The 21,930-nt window shown below is 37.8% G+C and overlaps 1 long non-coding RNA gene across 12 annotated transcripts in view; it reads right to left on the bottom strand.

The window, feature by feature from the left end:
* LOC102901148 overlaps positions 1-21,930 on the bottom strand; it is a 147,604-nt gene that overhangs the window by 30,464 nt on the left and 95,210 nt on the right. For 10 of the 12 annotated variants that reach the window (XR_006588575.1, XR_006588577.1, XR_006588583.1 and 7 more), the window contains 3 exons: positions 21,561-21,834; positions 12,247-12,342; positions 11,108-11,176 (listed from right to left, as the gene is read on the bottom strand). The exons of 1 other annotated variant lie outside the window; for it this stretch is intronic. This is a non-coding gene — a long non-coding RNA (uncharacterized LOC102901148). The remainder of the gene's footprint in view (positions 1-11,107; positions 11,177-12,246; positions 12,343-21,560; positions 21,835-21,930) is intronic. One more of the 12 variants, XR_006588574.1, reaches the window with a different exon arrangement.

Below are 21,930 nucleotides of genomic sequence, written 5' to 3'. Positions count from 1 at the left end.
CATGCAAGCTTATCAGGGAAATCCCCAAAGGCCAGAAACAATGAGAAAACACACATGCAGAGAGATAAGCAAGTGCCTGAGACAACATTTCTCTCCTGGGCACCTGCCACACTACTCACATTGGACCCAGGATCAGGGTACCAAAAAGATGGGGGAAAAACCCTAAAGCTTGGATTCCCCAAAGATCACACTTTCAAAGGGGCATGGAGATACTTCCTTGCCTCATCCTTAGATCTGGTTGGAGAATAAATATCCAGAAAGCTACTAGCCATAATTCTGCACTCACACAGATTTAGGACCTTCTGGTCTCAGTACCTGTGTAAACCTTAAAAAATAAAAAGGTGAAAATTTAGATGAAAAGATTCTTGGTTTGCTGGTGCCTCTGTCCTGTGGCCCACTCCCTACCCCACCAGCACCTGACAGCAGTAAATATAAATTCTTTCTACAGGACAGCTCTTTAAACTCCATCTTCGAAGCATTTCCACAGATAAGGTGGCAAGGCACATGGTGTCTACACACAACAAAACCAGCCACTACGGATGAAAAATCCATATAAATAATAAATGTTAACAAGTAGTCGAAAGTATTAAGTCTAATAAATATTTCAAAGAAAGAAATTAGTACAAAAATACATAAAAGGGAATGAGATTTATAAAAATGGCCAGGCAGATTTGTTTAAAAGTAAAACTCCTAGAAATGAAAGATACAATCATTGAAATTAGCAATGTGCTAGGGGAGGTGTCCAGCCCATATATGGGGCATGCTTATTTCTGTACACTTATATCAATGAGCCTTATGTTTTCATTGTTACTTTTAACAGCTTTATTAGGTACAATTGATATACAAAGAACTGCACATGTTGAACGTGCAATTTGATGAGTTCAGGCAGATGTAAACACCTCGTGGTATCCTCACCATAATTAACACCTTCAACACCTCCTAGTTTCCTTGTGTTCCTTTGGGTTTTTCTTTGTTTTTGGTTTGTTTTGGTTTGGTTTGATTTTTTTTTTTTTGTAGTCAGAACACCTACCATGAGGTGTGCCCTCTTAACAAATTTTGAAGCGTGCGATCATTGTGTATCGTTTTGTTAACTACAGGTACTGTGTTCTACAGCAGATCTCTATAACTTATGTACGACATAACTGAAATTTGGAACAATCACTCCTCCTTTACCCCAGCCCCCAGCCCCTAGAAACTATTATTGTATTCTCTGCTTCTTTTTTTAAGTTTATTTACTTATTTCAAGAGAGAGAGAGAGAGAGAGGTGGGGGAGGGGCAGAGAGAGAGAGAGAATCCCAAGCAGGTTCTGCACTGTCAGCACAGAGCCCGACGTGCCTCACGAAACCACAAGATCACAAACTGAGCCGAAATCAAGAGCCGGACACTGAACCGTCTGAGCCACCAGGAACCCCAGCTTCCAAGTTTTTATATAGATGTTTGTCACAAATTTAATAGTGAAAGAGGAAAAGAGTAAAGAGAGAAAGAAGAAGTAGAAGATGCGTTTTGCAATCTATCGAGCTATAAACTCTTACCTCCTGTCTTACAGGAAAAAAAAAAAGTCATTTCAATGCCTCTACTTTCCTAGTTATTTCCAATTCACTCATCTAAAAATTTCTGCTGGAAACCGGGCATACTTTCAACCTCTTGAGGAAGCAAATTGCTTACATTTACTACCCGATGTTTAAAATGCAATTAGTCTTGAGATGTTTGTCTGAGTTTGGTATTCCGTGCTGTGTTTAAAAGGCGGCGTGAAAAATTAAATAAATAAATAAATAAATAAATAAATAAATAAATAAATAAAAGGCTACGTGATCACATTGTCTTAGATCTTTTTCCAAAATACAGAAATGAAATTCAAATATTTTCCCTTCACACTGATAATTTTACTCACTTTAACTCTCTCTCTGGACCTTTTGTATGGCATTCTCTCTTAGTCCTCGGATGTCTACACGTTTGTGCCTCGGGTTCATTACACTCAGCTGACCCACCACACCCCGGCCAGAACTTCAAAAGAAGCTGGGAACAGCCGCACTTGTTCTAGCTGGAAGATCATCCCAAGTCCCTCCCTGTTTACTCTTGAGATGTTTGGGCCTTTCATCTCTAGTTCTCAGATTCTGGCACAATAACCCAGCTCTGACGTCAGGATCTAACCCTCCGGATTCCAGGCTGTCACTGAAATGTTTATGCCATGATGATTCTGTGGCTGTGCTCTCCACACTAATTGTACAGTTGCCACCGCCTTGAGTGAGAAATCTCCCTATCTAGGACGAGCCTTCAAATCCCCAGACGACGGGGATTTGGACATCTACTGTTTCTTTTCATACATCCCAGCCACACCTGGAAAGATTTATATCATTAGCCACAGTTGAAACAGGACTTTTAAATGATCCACTGTATGATATCATTGATTTTTTTCCCTGTAACTAAAATAAAATCAACGTTCTTGTTACACTTTCAAGGTATAGTTTTGTTATTTGTTTGTTGTTTTATTTTAGAGAGAGGCAAAGGGGGAGAGAGAGAGAGAGAGAGAGTGAGTGAGTCAGTCTTAAGCAGGCACCATACTCAGCAGGGCCTGATCCTGTGACCCCTGGATCATGACCTGAGCTGAAATCAAGAGTGGACCTCTCATCTGACTGAGCCACCCAGGCGGCACCTTCTTGTTACACTTTCAAATCTACTTCAGCAAAGTGACATGCCCAATATATGTGAAAAGTGGCCTTCTCTGAAGTTTTCTCAAGGGTTGGAAAATGCAAGGAAATACACCTCACAACCCAGGGAAAAATTTCCCAAAAAATGTTTCTTACTCATCTTTCCCTACCAAATACAACATCCAGCAGTAGCCTCCCCCCACCCCCCGTCTCTCTGTGCCTCTCTCTCTCTCTGAATCTCTAGCTGATTGCTGCTTTCTAACTTCCATGCAATTATAAAAGAGAATGAGGAATATCACTATGAACTCATTTGAAACAACTTCCCAAAGACGTCGTGAAGTGACCGACAGCACAATGCATAACATCATATATATTATAGTACCTTTTGTGTAACGAGTTATACATATACCTGCATATCTTTACAAAAAAAACAATAAACGAGAAACCTGAAAACAATGCCCATGGTTACCTACAAAGAGTAGGGGAACCGGGTGGAAGGAATATGCAAGGCAGTGACATTTCCCTGAGAATTCCTGTTTTTATAGTTATTACTTGAAATCATGTAATTACATACTCAAAGAATAAACATAAATATAAAAAGGGGATAAAAAAGAAAAACTAACAGAGCAAAGTGAAACAAATGAATCCAATGTTATTTCCAAAAAAAAAAAAAAAAGGCCCATAGTATTACAGGGATGGAACAGCAGTGAAAGAACTAGCCCAAGTCCCTAATGACCACAGTATCTGACTCTTGGCCTTGGGCCCAGCATAAAGTAGGGAGTGGAGAACAGCAAACACATTCTAAATTCTTATTAACAGGTTTGTTTTCTAATTGCACAGGCAAAAAGGTCCTGGAATTATTTTATATCTATTATAGGATTTAGCGAATAAAGTAATGCATCGAGATCGTTGAGAACCATGGTTTTCTCACTGGGAAGAATGGGCAAACTGATACGAAACAAGGAAGGCAAAAACCCTGGAGGATACAACTGAATTGGTAGTATCAGTGTGGACTCCAGATATCTGTTTTTGTTTTTAATTGTTTTATTTTGAGGGAGAGAGAGAAAGAGCACATGCACATGTGCACAAGCCGGGGAAGGCAACGTGTGAGAGAGAAAATCTCAACAAGCAGGCTCCACACTCAGCACAGAGCCCAACAGGGGGCTCAATCTCACAACTCTGGGATCAGGACCCGATCCAAAATCAAGAGTCAGATGCTCAACCGACTGAGCCACCCAGGTGTCCAAGATTTCATATATATATATATATATATATATATATATATACACACACACACACAGACACATGTATGTATATATATATATATATATATACACACACACACATATACATACATATGTATATATGTATACATATATACATACATATGTATATATGTATACATATGTTTCTATGTGCATGTGTATGTGCACATATATATGTATTTATGTATGTGCATGTGTATTTACATATAGCCTGTATTTTCATAATGTATATATGTGTATATGTATGGTGTGTGTATACATATAGATGCTGTCAATAGAATTCTATTCACAAAATGGCTTAAAGGCTATCACAGTAGTAATGAACACCCCTAGTGCCCAGATATTAATCTCAAATACCATTCCTCAATAAGGGAACCAAAAATCCTAGTTTCCTTGACACCAGACTTCATTTAACTGCTCAAACTAAAACTTTTTAATTAACTTTTAAAATGAATAGCCATTACTAATGATTAAAGATCTCCAAATGCTCTCCATGTTTTTTTGAAAGGTATATAAAGACCCTCAACCTTTAATACTTTAAAATCAAATCAAATTCCTAGAGTACTTTGGCAAATAACTTATTAAAATCCTTAAAGAACCTTATTTTATCATTTGAAACAGAAATAAGCTGTTGATATGAGTTTACTGGGTTTGGGGATAGCAAAAATGTCAGAATGCTAGAAGACATAAAACTCTGTCTATATCTATGTCACCAAAGAAACTATTTAGGAAATTAACTTGTAAATAGAGTAGTCTTAATGTGGAAAACACATCTATCTTTTGCTTCAACAAACTTTTCCTAGATTAGATAGAAGTTATTCAGGAAGATCTCTGATCTACGAGTTAAGTCAAAGGTTTGTCATTAATGCTTCTTCTAACCTCCTTGAGAATAACTAAGTGAACATTTTTTTTTTCATCTAAGACAGTTGACCATATAAGGAGAGTTGTACACCTTTGTTCACTCCAGGCGACCTCCTGTTTTATATCCTATTTCACTTGATTTAACTTTTTGGCACTAAACCTACAGTTTTGTTCCCAGTAATAGTTAGCAGACTTAGCAGACTAGCCGATTGTAAAGAGTGGCTTACCATAAACATGGTCTTAGCGTGTTCTTCTTTTAATGAGGTGTGACCTTGGGTTCCTTCATGGGACTTAGGTTCAGATGGCATCAGGAAGCAGCCCTAACTCGTCAGCAAATGACTCAGCCTGCTTCCTACTGATAAGGCCAATGAAGAAAGGAGTGGCCAAAGCCCCAAGGGGGGGAAACCCCTAATTGGGACGGACCCAAGACACCATCCTAGGCAGTTAAACCTATAGTCTACCCGGGATCTGACTACAGTCAGTTCGCCAGCCAGTTAGCGTGGGTGTCCTGAAAACTCAAAACAGGAAAGACACCTGGATTTCATTCAGGTCTACTAGTTCATTCTTCAGAGATCAAAAGTGAGGCGAAGCGAATTGCCCAAGACTAAACAAAACAGTGGCACACCTGGGACTAAAACTCTAATCTTTGGTCTAGGTTCCAGAATTTTCTCTGGAACAGAATTTGTGTAATGCTGATCTTTTATGTAAGCTGCTTTAATCAGCTCATGGATATAATGTACACAAGTTATTAAATGTATATAAAGGAATTGTTGAGGTAAAATTGCCTATTTTTGAAAAACATTACAGATGAAAACAAAGGCAAGTGATGTGTTGTAAAGGAAATGAACAAAAATGCTTAAAGCATGGCGCGTTAGCGCTGAAAACATACTGAAAGATTGTCTGCTTCAACGATTTTACAAGGAGTTTTTTGTTACTGCTGTGTGTGGGGGGGGGGTGGTTATGTTTTTGGGGGGAAGGGGAGAGTGTTTTGTTGTTTTGGTTTTGCTTGTTTAGTTCACTTTAAACAGCGCCCCCTGAGGCACCTTTTTCATTCCCAAGGACTCAATCCGTTTCAAAAGCCCCATCTACTTCAGCCCCGGGTTTTCTTTCAAGGGAACTGAAGGCCAGACACCGAGGTCTTTCCGTGAGAAGCAGAGACGTTACTTAATGAAGTAACGGAATAAAAATACTGTCTTCATCCGTTCTTACTAGGCTGCAAAGGGAGACGGAGAGAAAGGGGAGGAAGTGGGGAGGGGCATCTATCCTCTGTGCCCCTTGCCCGGAATCGTGTGTTGGTCCGGAACCGTGTGTTGCGTCCGGCCCCGGGCCAGACCCGCAAGCCCAGAGGCCGAGCCGGCGCGGACGCGCAGCCACACAGCGCCAGGGACGCCGCGGCCTCCTGGAGACTGGGAGGAGGTAGGAGGTGGCCGGAAGGCTGGAGATCCGCTCCGCTGCTCGGGTGGGAGGAGGAGCGCAGCAAGGTGCGGGCTCATTCAAGAAGCCAACATCTGGAGAGTGAATGCAATACTGCGGGAGGCTGCAAAAGCAGAAGATCGCGTCCCTGCGGGGATGTAGTTTACGGTCAAGTTGGATCGCTAGGGGGGCGGAGAGGCGCGCGCGCGTGCGCGCGCGAGCGGGACGGGAGTTGGGGGGCGCTAAGAAAGAAGCCCCAGAGGCAAATTCTTAGGAGAATTTTGCTGAGCTAGTCCAGAACTAGTTGGTATATATGGATATCCTGCTGAACTGATAAGACACAATGCAATCTTCAAAGGTCTTTTTGCAAAAGATGTCTGCCCGTTACGAGGGTTTCAGAAATACCAGCCTGCGTCACAATTGCTTTGGATGATGAATTAAAATGCCTTAGATCCAAATGTTAATCTTGATCCTGGGGACCGTGAGAATCTAGCTTGGTGCTCCGATTTAGTAAATAACTATGGAAGTTAGTTACATGAAAGAATCGTAAGATGGCAGGGTCATTAAAAAACCCATCAGGCTCAGCACCTTTTTTTCCCCAAAGTTAAATATTTAAAACAATCAAAGCAGACATTTATTTAACTTAAAGTTAATACCTTCTCAGGTATATTAATGAGTCATTAATCGCTTATTTCACACAACACATTTTCACTGACTACCATGTTCAAAGTAATGAAGGACAATCTACCAAGGAAAGAGAATAGTAGACAGCCCATTTACTTGTAAATCAATGCACCATTATAGGCCAAAGTGGAGATAAAAGTTTAGTGTGTGAAAAAAAAAAAAAAAACTTACTGTGTGATAAAGAAGTTTAGTATGTGATAAAGTTACTATCAAAAAAATTAATAAGGAAAGGAAAGGTTATCCCTTAATATGATATGAAAATGAAATAATTGGCAAAAGTCCTGTTTGTGCTTTTCATCACACCACACTCCTGAAGTTAATTCAGAGAGAATGAAGGATAAAGTATTTTTAAAAATCATAAATCGACAGAGGTAAATTTGAGTATATATTTACTATTTGAGAATGGGAAAGACTAAGTAAAATCTTTGAAAGAAATAACAATAAAAGCCATTGATAGGCTTGACTGTAAAAATGTAAAAGTTCTTTAGGAAAAAAACAAATGAAATTAGAAGAAAAAGAAAAATATTTACCAACATAAGACACACAAAATGTTTATATCTTCACTATAGAAAAAATATTAACAACTCAGTGAGATGAGCCCTGAAAGAGAAAGTTGGTCACACATTGTAATAGGCAAAAACTTACAGTTATGGATATAAACATTTGAAAAAATATTTCAAAAAACACTGAAACATAATTCATTCTCACAGAAAGTTAAAAGAAAAAAAGAAAACAGATGTAGTATTTCATACATCAATTTATCAAAAAGATTGCATTTTAGTATTTCATGCTAATGAAGTTGAATTAAAATAAGTGCTCATTTTCTGGAAAAGGAAAATAATTTCTGAGGGATAATTAAGCAATAGATACTAAAAAGCTTACAAGTATTCATACTCCTGAACACAGTAATTCCATTTTAGGGACGTATGACATGGAGTAGTCATAGATTCACACAAAGATGGTTGAAAATAATAATTGTTGCTCAATGGCTTGGGAAATGCATAAAATAAAATGTAAATTGTAAAAAGTAGGTTACAATAGCCACACCAAAGACTGCAGGAAATATTCCAGGATATTGAACGGTCATCACTGGGTCATGAAATTATGATTGATTTTCCAACATTTTTATAAGGAACATGAATTACTTTCATAACCAGAAAAATAAATATTATAAAATGGAAAGCAATGCAAAAGAACAAAAATAATCTATCCAACATTCTCAGGAAGCCAACTACTATAAAAATCAAAAAGGAAAAACTTTTAGGGGCACCCAGTTGGCTCAGTCGGTTAAGTGTCTGACTCTTGGTTTTGGCTCAGGTTGTTTTCTCAGTTGGTGAGATCGAGCCCCACATTAGGCTCTGGGCTGACAGCTTGGGATTCTCTCTCCCTCCCTCTCTTTCTCTCTCTCTTTCAAAATAAATAAATAAAAACTTAAAAAAAATTTTTTTAAATAGCAAAACTTTTAAATTGACTCTCTAAAGTATTATGCAACTTAAAACTAAGGATTTTTTTAGCTTAACCCCGGAGACAATAATTATTTTTACTATAATAGATCACAAGTCTGTCATCATCATCATCATATATTATTAGTATGTTCCTTCAAATAAGTGGCTTTTATGATTTCTAGTGACGTTTCACATTATTTTTGCATAATTATAACACAGGGAACTTATTGTTAAAATATGAGATAATGATGTAAATTTGAATATATTGACTATATTAAAATTGAATATATTAAAATTGTGAATTGGCTATATGAAATATATATTGAATATATTAAAATTGTTAATTTTGTTAAGTTGTGATAATGGCATGGTTTGTACATAAAACAGTCTTTTAATTAGCAGTGCATACTGAAGTATTTATGGGCAAAATGACACAATGTCTGGAATTTGCTTAAGTGCCTCCTCACACACAAAAGTGAGGGTCAAAATGAAACAAGATTGCAAAAATATTTATAACCCTTGAAGCTGGATGATCGGTTCATGAGAACTTATACATTTTTCTCTACTTTTGTGTATGCTTTAGATTTTTCACAATTAAAAATTTTTAAAAGGCCAATGGAATAGTTTGGGTAGCTACCAATAAATACTTTTCTCAGATAGGAAAGAACATCATCCAAAAGAAATCCGACAGAATGACACATTTGAAGGCAGCAGAATCTTTCCTCAGTACCTTGTATCTTGTTCAAGTGTAAAATACCACTTGCTTCTGAGTTACCTCCCCTCCACACCCACCATGTTCTTCTCCTCTCTATTAAAAATGTTTGCCACTACATGAATACTAGCAGTGGGTCAGGAACCATGGTGAAAATGTTTTAAAATCTCAGTAACCTAAATGCGGTGTAACGTATTTTTTAAAACCATGTTCTCTAATTTATATATTTTTAATAAGTAATAGAAGCATATTACCCCATTTCTATTTTTTAAATAAGTCAACATTCCCATCAGTTATAAATGGAAATAAAAATGTCTTTGTGGGGCACCTGGGTGGCTCAGTTGGTTAAGTGTCCGACTTGAGCTCAGGTCATGACCTCACGGCTCATGTGTCCGAGCCCCGTGTCGGGCTCTGTGCTGACAGCTCAGAGCCTGGAGGCTGCTTCTGCTTCTGTGTCTTCCTCTCTCTCTGCCCCTCCCCCACTCACACTCTGTCTCTCTCCTCAAAAATAAACAATTAAAAAAATTTTTTAATGTATTTGTATAACTGTTGCCAATGTCAATCTGCAAAAAAGTACCATCCCCAGAATTGGCCCTACTGTGCTATATTCGGTAAAGTGTTCCTTATTGCTAGAGCAGGGAGCAGAGTTTGGGAGGACCATTAAGATGAGATGGACTGCTGTAGATCTCTTGTGTTCTTCCAATTTTTTTCTTTTCCCCCGCTATAGATTTCAGATGGGAGGTAGTACAGAAACATATTATTACAGAAAATGAAACCTCTTACTTATGAAAATCTTTCATCACTTTAAAACCGATATGAGACTTCCTCCATATGCCCAAGCGGACCCTGTCCCAGAGTCTTTAGTTGGCCTGTTTTAGTGGTAATACGCAAACACAATGGGACTTGAGGCCATCAGGTTTCTTTGATTCTAACACATCCTCATAGTCCTTACCCATCTCTGAACTTCTGGCTCTGTGACCCATTCCCATCCTTGGCTGCCGCACCACCAATAGGTCTTAATGTTTATAAGTTTTTCCCCTTCTGCAGTTTCCCCCCAAAGGCCTTGATTTACCATGCTTTCGGTTATTCCCTTTTGCCTTAACTTTAGTTCCAATGCGTTCTACATGCCCGCCTCCAAGTTTTTTTTAGCTTTCCTACTTCCCTGCCCCTCCTCCAGCCACTCAAACCACAACCCAATATAACTCAACATAAGTATCTGATGCTCCCAGGGCTACGGGCTTGTGATATCGCATCTACCAGCCCTAAGCACTTGATTCTCACAACATGTCGCTTTGAAAAGTATTATAAAAGATATGCTGATAATACGTATTCTCTTGGGGTGTTTTGACCATCACCTTGGTCAGAAGGAAAGGATGTGGGCTTCATGTACAGTTGTGGGAAAAATGACACATATATTTTGAAAGTAGGACTTTCCTCATACTCACTCAATGCAGATACTGCTTCCTGGTAATAAGGAAAATGAGTAAAAACTTAAACTTGAGGCTAAAACCAAAAGCTTCATTTGAGTCAGTATTTTCTAATTTGCCAGAAACCAATCTTACACCAGAAAAGTGGACCAGATTGAAAAAGAACTTTACTTTGAATTTCACTTAATGTCCCTCAGTGCGCATTTAAACATTGTGTAACTGAAAATATTTTCTTTTCAACTCTTCATCTATTCCATGAAACACCTTTTTACTGTGGACTACTCTAGTCAATACAACCAACATTGCCTAGGCATCGGTTATGTTCAAAAAACTGAAAATATAAATGTGTCATAATAATCAGAGCTCAGTTATTGAGTGCCTACTCTGTGCACGGCAAGTGTCATGTATTATTTAACCCTAATGGCAAAAGTCTGAGGCAGAGGGCCTATTCTTTTCAACTACTAAACTGAAAATTCCTTCTCAAGCTAAAAACTTTAGAGATCGAAGTTTAGAGATACTCTAAAGTATTATCCAAAAAATGAGTTACATTTTTAAACGAAAAAATGACATAAGAAACACATACAGGCTGGAGGCAAAGGTACTGAAGACCATCTCCCACTTATGCAGAGTCTGAGTTCACAATGGGCCTTACCATTGATGTCCTACTATAAGAGTTTCATTGTTTGTTAGCATTTCTTCCAGGAGATGGGAAGGTGTGGGGCTAAGAGGAGAAAGGAGAGAAAAATAAAATCAAATTTTTTCAGCTGCTCTGGGGAGAAGTTGGTTAAGGGATAATTGGAAATGACTGATTTGGTCAAGATTTTGAATTCACCATAATCTCCAAGATCCAGATATATATAGATATATATATCAAAGTTGGAAATTAAGCTAGAAAGTATTCACTTTTGGCCACCTATAAAAACTAAAGGCTTTCTCTACATTATCCCATTTAGTAATTACAACTATACGACGTAGTAGGTTTTCACATTCCTATTTTATAGATAAGGAAACCAAGTCCCACAAAGATAAAGTAATGTGTTGACACATCAAAATTGTGATATCTCGGGGGTGGGTAGCTGAGAAGCCTCGAGGAAAAATTGAGTTTTGAGCTCAGGTAGGTATGAGTTCAAATTAGAGCTCTGATACATTCTCGCTATGTAACCTTGGACCAATTCCTTAACCTATCTGAACTTCTGTTCTATGTAATGCCTATTACATAGAAATACTGTAATAATTAAATGAGGTAACATATGTGAGGTAGATGATAGTTCTTCAAATGATAGTTTGAAATGATAGTACAGATTATATTTCTTCAGATTCCTACCCAATGTGATTAATGTAATAAAGGGAGAATCTAGGTCTGTCTCACTTGGGCCACGCATTTCCCCCAAATGGCAGTCGCTGTGCCCTAGAGTCAAAATGTAGAGAATGACAGAAAATAGGATGAAGTATATATGAGGTGTGGCCAAAATAAGGAGGGCCAGAGAGAGCTATTCATATTGAATGATACCATATCAAAGTTTCTTTCATTTCAAACAACGTAAACCACATTTTGAAAGGAATTTATTGGAAAGATATGGGATGAAGTACCTCACAAAACCAAAAAAAAAATAATAATAATAATAATGAGACTTCTCACACAATGACTGCCTCACCAGTCATAAAGGCAGGTTGGATAATCTCTTCAGATACTGCCATGGCAATGAAGCCTCCAATCATTTTCCCTTCTTAAGACACTCCCTAGGATGCAAGATCCTGGGAGAGAGTGTCAGCCTGTGTTGGGTCACATACCTGTTCCTTGGTTAGTCACCTTGAGTGGTAGTCTGGTACACTTCAAATGACAGGTCCTAATTGGGAAGGCATGATTCACCAGGGAAAATTGGGGCCCTGTTAGAGAAGGAGTATGGACAGGTGAAAACAACTGGGTCTACAACAAAGTATATGTGGGTGGTGTGAGAAAAGGCACAGGAGGAAACCTCTTTTTTATCATTGATCAGAATGTTTTACAAATGTTCCTTTACCTGGGGGTTCCATGACAGTGTGGACTTCTTGAGGGCTAGGGGCTACTTTGAATATTTGTCCTCAGTGTTGGTCACACAGAGAGCTCTCAATAAATCTTAGACTCACAGAAATTTCCTAATTCACCGCACAAGTGTCACCATGGAACCATTATTGGTTGGATCCCGTAAACAAAGGAAGAATATTCATTTACACAAATGCTGCATATAGATGAGTAATATTCAGGATGAGAGGATGAATCTAAATAAATTTGCTAAAAATTATAATAAAGTTAATAAATAATTTAATAATAAATTAGTTAAAAGTTCACATTTCATTCTCTAGAATTTGTGAGTAATATAAGTGAGAAAGACTGGGGCTCCTGGGTAGCTCAGTTGATTAAACGTCTAACTTCGGCTCAGGTCATAATCTCACGTTTCATGAGTTCGGGTCCCGTGTTCAGCTCTGTGCTGACACCTGGGAGCCTGGAGCTTGCTTTGGATTCTGTGTCTCCCTCTCTCTCTGCCCCTCCCCCCCTCACACTCTGTCTCTCTCTCCCTCAAAAAATAAATAAACATTAAAAATGTTTTTAATATATATATGAGAAAGAAAAAGATCTTAAAAGTCTGGTAACCAACAATAACAACTTTTATTGTGTACGTTGATACGCACAATAAATTTATTCCTGGCTAGTTTTAAAAGAAAGTTGAAATTTCATTTAAAGAATGAATGTGATGCATCCAGAAAGAGGCTGTTCCTTTACTTCCATCCATGGAGAGGTGATGACATCCTTTATCAACTACCACTCCCCAACAACCTGCAACTCTGAGTTGTTTTCTCACAGGAGCATGTGTGTATATTGATTTTCTCACACCTCTTGCCCATTCCCCTTAGTGAGTAAGACGATATTTCAGAGGGTTAGAGACATAATTTAAAATGTTGGGATGCAGTGTAAAACATGGGCCTAAACTAAACTCATGTAATTAAATAATGAGTCCATTTTTCTAAGAAAGTAGATTTTTTTCTTGTCAACTTTAGATGATCTGTATTGAGTGTGGGACCATTATAGGTTGGTGTATTCAGCATCATGGCTCCAAAATGTACAGGAAAAGACTTTAAAAACTAGAAAGCAGGAAGAAAACTCTCCCTTTTCTGTCATCAAACAAGATTGTTAGCAAGCTTCCAGAATCCATCCCAATACCCCTTTTCTTCTTTCTTCTTTCCACCTGGTCATTGGGGTTTGAAACATTGCCTTGTAAAAAGAAAAGGCTGTTCATTAGAAATGGAGGCATTCCTTTTTTCTAAGTGGAAAATCTCAATTAATCTACAAACCATCAATTTAATGGGGTTCCACAATATGTCAACAGTGAAGCTAAAGGGTATTTAGCCGTTATCACAAAGTTGTGAATGAAAGGATTGTGTGATAATTGGAAAAAAAAAAAGGGAAGTGTTCAAATAATGGTACTTGTCACCTTGAATTTCGGGGCGGGGGGGCAGTTATAAAATGCTCTTGCTACTTTATGCCTCCCTTCAAGTGTGAAGCAGGTAAGGAGAGGGGCCCTCTTTCTTACTGATTGCAGCCCTAAAGTAGAAATGGTCAATTGACTTTGCTTAAACTAACAAAGTCACCTCTCAACTAAGGGTAACATCATAAATTCTTTCTGTCAGCAATGGTTAATTTTAATGTGTCAATCTGGGTAGGGTGTGGTCTCCAGTTGTTTGGCCAACCACCAATCCAGATGTGATACTGTGAAGCTATTTCTTAGATGTGATTAATGTTTAATCAGTAGACTTTGAGTAAAGCAGATTACCCTCCATGATGTGGGTGAGTTTTGTCCAATCAGTTGAAGGCCTTAAGAGCAAGGACTGAGGTTTGGGGATATATATAGAAACATATGCTATTGATCTGTGTCTCTGGAGAACCCTGACTTCTACAACATCTTAGAGTGTTTTCAAGGTTTTCAGAAGTGCAAAGTAAGTGACTCTCCTTTTAACATTTAAAATAGTTTGAATAGATGATTTTCTTCTGATTTTATATTTTATAAATCTATAAATAGTGCCACATTTTCTCTCACTTCCTTGTTTAAAACCCACAAATGGCTTCCCAGCCCCCCCCCCCAATCCTTAGCATGGTCTACAAGACCCTGTGCAACCTGCCTCAGATAAAAGGTTCATCTAAGAAGATTACTGGCACGAGGTATGTGCCCAAATCACTTCTTCCTGTTGCGTATGAACAATCAGTGGAACAACGGATGCCTCAGTCTGTCCCTTGTGAACACAGAATTAGAGCACTTAGGCATAGATGCTCTTAATAGCCTCAGTGGAATATCTGAGTGGATTGTCCTATCACTTGCCAGAGATTTCTGTCCAGACAATAGGGGCCTGGCCTCAGACACAGACTGCTGTCTACTCTGAGAACTGCTAACTGCCCAGTGACAAGGCTTTACTCATGGGCACTCATTTCTCCGGACTCCATGTCCGTAACTCTTATCGGTTTTGACAATACAACATTCCTATAGGTGGGTTGCAATACTACTGTCCTGTTTTCCTAGGGTACACATGCCAACCACTTTGATGGAAACTGAGAAACATCCTAGTGCCTATTAATTAATAGAAAGGACATCTTTGTCTCATTAGCAGCACATTTAAAAATCTATCTCTTAGGTTATTGCCACGGAAGTTACCTTACATCTACTTTGGATCTGTTTTTATTTTCTTCAGTTTGAGTGAGAAATGTTTTCTAACACAGTCCTTATGTAATCTGAGGGTATTGTTCCCTTGTGGGATTTAGAGCTCCCTGTGCACTGATTAGGTGGTCTCATTCCTGAGTAATATGGCCATGTGGTTTGTCCCTATCTTTGAGTCATTCAGCACCCTGTCCTAAACCTGTCTAATAACACCCTGTTGTCAAAATATTGGAAGAACTTAGATTATTCCATTCAAACCCCTCAATAAGCATGGTGCAGTGCTTACTTTTTGGGAGATATGCTGATAAAATGTCCCATAACAGAAGCAGAGATCTATAGAAATTTCTGAATAAAAACTAGTAATAAAATGAATGTGTGGAAAGTTGCAACTACACCCACAGCCATCAGCACTGCTACCATATCTCAGGGCTATACCACACACACACACACACACACACACACACACACACACACACACACCCTCACCATCACCACCATCACACCAACAACAAAAAAGGACAAGGAAAAGGGACAAATATCACATAATCTTAATCAATTATAATCACAGGAGGAAACCCTGACCTAATTAAGCAAAATCTGAATTGTGTGGCTGTAAGTGTTAAATGTATCAACAGAAGGAAGAAGGACCTTGAAAAAGAGAAGTAAAAAAGCAAGAAGTGGTCAGTGTATCTCATGTATCATCCAAGGGGAAGTACCTTGAATCTTGAGCTTGGAAATTCCATTTTTCTAGGCAGATAATAAAGGTAATAGCTTCCACCCATATAGTTCCTACCCTGTGCCAGGCAAAATTCTAAGCGATATGCATTTACTAACCCATTTACTATGCATAGCAGCCCATACGTAAGTACTGCTCTTCTCCCCATTTTCAGAAAAGGAAAACTGAGGCACAAAAGATTTATTTATTTCACTGGCTCAAAACCAAGAGTAGAGCTGGACTTGAATCTAGATAACCTGTCCCCAGGATCAGTTCTCCAATATTAGAAGAGTAAAACTGGAAAAGACTGCTTCCCTTTCTATTTAGGAAGCAAGAAGAGAAAAGTAGCATTTGTTGGGCAACTGCTAATTTCTTAAGATCATGCCAGGAGTTTTATATACATTACGCTGGAAACAACCACATGAATCAAACCATCTGCTCCCTATTTTATAGAGGTAAAAACTAAGCCTCAGAGAGGTCCCTGGAGAATCAAGTACTTTCTCGGGATTACCAAGAACTTGTCAAAATCAAAGCCAGTATTGGTTTCTTTTCATTCATCTTGAAACTAAGCAACAAACATGTTTAGAATATATTAAATGGACCCTGGCAAGAACAGACTTTGGCTCATCTGTTGTTTTTTTTTTGTTATGGACCAGTTGATAAAACACACACACACACACACACACACACACACACACACGAGAACAACAAAAACAGGAAGTTTTAGTTCGGCTGTCTCCTGAATTGGTCAAATTTTGTCGAGCATGGCTTAATTTAGTAGATTCCATTCTACTGACTATGTGTTGTGTTTAATGAAAAAGATGTCTCAGAATCTGCAGAATTGAGCACATTTTAAATCACTCCAATTGTTTGGTTAACAGCACAAAAACTTGTTTAGGTGTAGGAAAGAGATATAATCAAAGTTACAATAGAAGTCAAAGCTGGAGCCAGGATTAGCATCCCATGAATCTCTTCAAGTATAACGACTTATCCAGCGACATTTCTTTTAAACAAATTTACATTTTCTTTTATTTAAAAAAAATTTTTTTTTAACGTTTATTTATTTTTGAGACAGAGAGAGAAAGAGCATGAACGGGGGAGGGTCAGAGACAGAGAGGGAGACACAGAATCCGAAACAGGCTCCAGGCTCTAAGCTGTCAGCACAGAGCCCGACGCGGGCCTTGAACTCACGAACCTCAAGATCATGACCTAAGCCCAAGTCGGACGCTTAACCGACTGAGCCACCCAAGCGCCCCTACATTTTCTTTTAGGATAAAAGTAGTGGATCTTCTAGAAGGGTCTATGGAAAATAAAGATAAAACTTGCAAGACTCTAAAGCTCACTATCCTATGGTGATCATGTTAATATCTGAGGCAGAGATAGTATTTTATGATGCATTCATTTTAGGTAATATTTAGATCACACCACTATATATACATTTCTGGATCTTTTTCAGTTAATATTTTATTCAGAATATTGTCCTATGTTATTAAATATTTTTTGAAATTTAAAGACTGCACAATATTTATAGCATAGATATACCATAAGATATCTTCCACTGTTGGACCTTTATGTTGTTACCAGCTTGCACTGTAATGAACCAATGTGGATAAAGGTAGCAGGAGCATTGACACATTCCTCTGAAAATCGATAAATAAGGGAAAGAATCAAGATGTCTTTCCAGCATGAACTGTTTCAAAGTAATCAAACTGTTGGAGAGGGAGTGTTTCTGTATAAAAAGTTTCCAGTTAATGCAAGAGGTAGAATTAGAAAAATACCATTTTGTAAATTCTAATGAAATAATGGATCTAGGCAATAGTCATTAATAAATGTTATAACTAAAAATTATATAAAAAGTCAATAGGGACTTTGATAAAAGAGGGCTCATCAGAACCTACAAATCTTAGCGTCACTGAAAGTGGGGCAACCAGAAATTATGTGCATGCTGTTATAATATAACAGGAAGTACAAAACACCACACATACAGTATTCTTGCCAAAAAATAAAACTGAAAATGAGCCTGTCTGTAATCAAGCCTCATTCTAAGTACTAGTTTACAGGAAATAAGAAAGAAAAAGAAAAACATTAAATGATACCATGAGGCAGACATCAGCTAAATCTAGAATGTATGACATTCTACAGGACAAATGACCTAGTTTATTTATCAAATAAATAACAGGAGAAAGAGAAAGGGGAAGGAACTGTTATACATTAACTTAAGAGACGTAATATCAACATGTGCAATGTGCAGACCTTTTTGAGATTCTAATGTGAGCAAAGCAATTATTAAAAGACATTCTTTAGTCAATGAAGAAATGTGAACATCAATCTGTTTAATACCCTAGACTTAATAGCGGCCTTTGAACTTTTTAAAGCTTTTATCATACAGAAGTTTTCACAAATAAAATAAGAGGTCTTGCATTCGCTTTTAGCATAGTCCTGGAGACAGAAAGCACACAGAAACAGATGAAATAAGAGTGGAGAAATATTAATAATTTCTGAAGTCAGGTAGTGGCTACATAGAGACTGACTGTCATATTCTCTCTACTTTCATATTAGTGCAAAATTTTCCATATAAAAAGCTTTCCTAAAATACAGAAATAAAAATCTTTGCATATATATAACACATATATATGCACACACACACACACACATATACACATAAAGCTATATATATATATAATTTATATATACATTGATATATATATTTCTGTGATATATATATACATTATATGTTTGAATTTTTTACTAAAACCACAGAGTATATTCCCAGAAAGAGAATTATGAGGTCAGAAGGTACAAATTTATTTGAAGTTTTTAAAAAAAATGTTTTAAGTGCTTTTCAGAAGGTTTGTGCCAACTTATAACCCAACCAATATGTGTCCATCTCATGAGACCATTACCAAAATGGAATATATATTTTGAAACATTCATTCTATTTTGGTAGAGAAAGGCTATCTGGTTTGAATTGATGCTTTTCTTAGAAAATGAGTTGAAATCTCTTCATTAAAATTAGTCACTTATATGTTGTCTTCACTGAATTTTTCTGGTTATACTTTTTATCTATTTTTTATTGCAGTCTTAGTGATTTTTGTCTTTGATCTGTAAGAACTTTTTATATATTAAAAAGGACTGCCTTTCTTAGTCTGATGTCAAATATTTTCCCATTTGTTGATTGATTTTCATTTTGTTTACTTATGACTATACAAAAATCAATTTTTATGTACTCAAAGCTATAGACATTTGTGCTTTCTTTCATTGCTTTTATGCTTAAAAATTCCTGTTCTCTCCTTAGATGAGGTAAATATTCATGTTCTTATACTTTTTTAAATGACTGTTTGCATTAAAAAAATTTTTTTTAATGTTTATTTATTTTTGAGAGAGAGAAAGACAAAGCATGAGCTCTGAGCAGAGAGAGTGGGAGACACAAATAATCTGAAGCAAGCTCCAGGCTCTGAGCTGTCAGCACAGAGCCCGACATGGGGCTTGAACTCATGAACCATGAGATCATGACCTGAGCCGAAGCCAGAGGCTTAACCTACTGAGCCACCCACATGCCCCTTAAATGACTATTTACATTTTAACCCATCTGGATTTCATCTTGGTGTGTGGTTTATGGTGTCAACTGGGATCTTTATTATTTTTCAAATAGTAAGGCAATCATTTTTCTGTTTCCTTTTTAAGGTTTAAGATACTTCCTGGCACATAATAAAGTTCTCAATATACTCTTGTATATTTCTGACCTTCTCAATAACAAGGCACCCTCTTACCAGTGAATTTTGTGCCTACACCATGTGATTAGGATTCTGTACCTGGTGAATAGAAATATTTGCAAGTGGCATATCCAATAAAGGGTTAGTATCCAAAATATATAAAGAACTGATACAACTCAGCACCCAAAAACCTAAATAACCCAATTTCAAGAGGGGCAGAAGACATGAACAGAAATTTCCCCAAAGAACATCCAGATGGCCAATAGACATGTGAAAAGATGCTCAACATCACTCATTATCAGGGAAATGCAGGCCAAAACCACAATGAGATATCCTATCATACCTATCAGAATGGCTAATGCCAAAATACATAAGAAACAACAAATGTTGGCAGGGATGTGGAGAAAAAGGAAAACTTGCGCACTGTTGGTGGGAATGCAAACTGGTGCAGCCAGTGTGGAAAACAGTATGGAGGCTCCTCAAAAAATTAAAATTAATCACCATATGATCCAGTAATTCCACCACGGGGTATACACCCAAAGAACATGAAAACATTAAGTTGAAAAGATATTTGCACCCCTGTTTACTGCAGCGTTATTTATAATAGCCAAATTATGGAAGCAACCCAGTGTCCATTAATAGAGAGGAATAGATAAAGAAGATGTGGTAGATATGTTTAATGGAAGATTACTCAGCCATAAAAAGGAATGAAATCTTGCCATCTGCAACAACATGGATGGAGGGGGAGGGTATAATGCTAAGTGAAACACGTCAGTCAGAGGAAGACAAATGCCGTATGATTTCACCCCTATGTGGAATTTAAGAAACAAAAATAAACAAAGAAAAAAAAGGCACAAGCAAAAAACCCGACTCTTAACTAGGTGGGTGGGGAGATGGGTGAAACAGGTGGAGGAAGAGTACACATACCGTGATGAGCACTGAGTCATGTAGAGAAGTGTTGAATCACTAGATTTTACACCTGAAACTACCATAGCACCACATGTTAATTATACCGTAATTAGAATTTCAAAAATAAGAATAAAAAAATAAAAATTACTCTTTTGAAAAAAGAGATAGGGTTGTTAAACTAGGATAGGAACTGGATCTTTTGAAAAAAGAGATAGGGTTGTTAAACTAGGATAGGAACTGGAGAGGGCAAGGAGAGGGCAAGAGATTACTACAGCACGAACACAGATTCCTCTCTATATCATCTATATCACTAGATACAGAATACCAAAAACAGCTATACAAAATGTGTGCTCTAAAACAGCAATGCCCCTAAGCTGGTGTCCACAGATTCAGAATGTGATTTTATTTATTTACTGGCTGTGTGTTCTTGGACAAAGTACTCAACTTCTCTGATACTTCACTGCAAAACCAAGATAATATCTATACCGTGAGGTTCTTACAAGGTTCAAATGTAGGTGAGAGATAGCTGAGAAATTCTTGTAAGACATAAAATGGTGTATTTTTTTATTTTTTAAACAGAAATGTTGTTAATGCCCAGGATACTATAAAATAAACCAACCAATTAATTGGGAAGATGCTAGAAATGTTTGCCATGTCTTTTTCAGTAATTTCTGTTGTAAAGATGTCCACTTTGGGGACAAATGGGTATTATGTAACCTGCCAGCTATGCTGAAGGGAGTTAAAAACACACACAAAAGGTCTTGTTTAAGTTCCGGCATCATTAAGAGAATTAAAAATTTTGCAGTTGACTCCAATTCTATTTGGTCAACTTGGCTGAAGTGTATGATAGACTAAAATCTAACTTCATGACTCTGCGTCTTTTGGCCACTACGAACATGGCTTCACCAGCACACTGAGGAACCGAGAATAGAAGAGAAAAAATCCCCACCAGAGCTGTAAACAGATGGAGCAGAAACAGAGTCATCCTTAAAAATACTTCAGCAAGTAAGCATTGTATGAACTCTCTTCTCTGCTATCAGAAGCTGTGATCTGTGCCTTTAAAAAGATGGAACCAGCACTCACCAGTGCAGCTAGGAGGACTGAAACACAGCTGAAAACACACTTGGGGAAGCAGCCAAGCTTCCAGCAGTAATCTCGAGTGCTTGCTTTCTTTCCCTCCTCCTGCTTTAGCAACTTTGCGGCTACCGACGGCTGAGCACCCCGCCGTCCTTCTCCTTCTTGTCAATCCTCGGTTTTCCCCCATGCTGGCTTCTCTTCTCTGCCCATCTGGGTTCTGCCTCCTCACTGGCTTCCCAAACTTCTGCTGTCCTCACTTGGTGTGGCTGGCTTCCTCTCTCTGTCAACCAGCCCCAGCATGGGGAACAGAAAGGGGAGCAAACTTTCAATCAATATACTTGATGAGAAGAACTGAATTTCAAGTGAAGAAAGAAAA

Source organism: Felis catus, chromosome D4, assembly GCF_018350175.1.
Source record: "Felis catus isolate Fca126 chromosome D4, F.catus_Fca126_mat1.0, whole genome shotgun sequence".
Lineage (NCBI taxonomy): Eukaryota > Metazoa > Chordata > Mammalia > Carnivora > Felidae > Felis > Felis catus.
The sequence above is the reverse complement of the archived record's forward strand: the minus strand, read 5'-3'. Positions and strand labels throughout refer to the sequence as shown.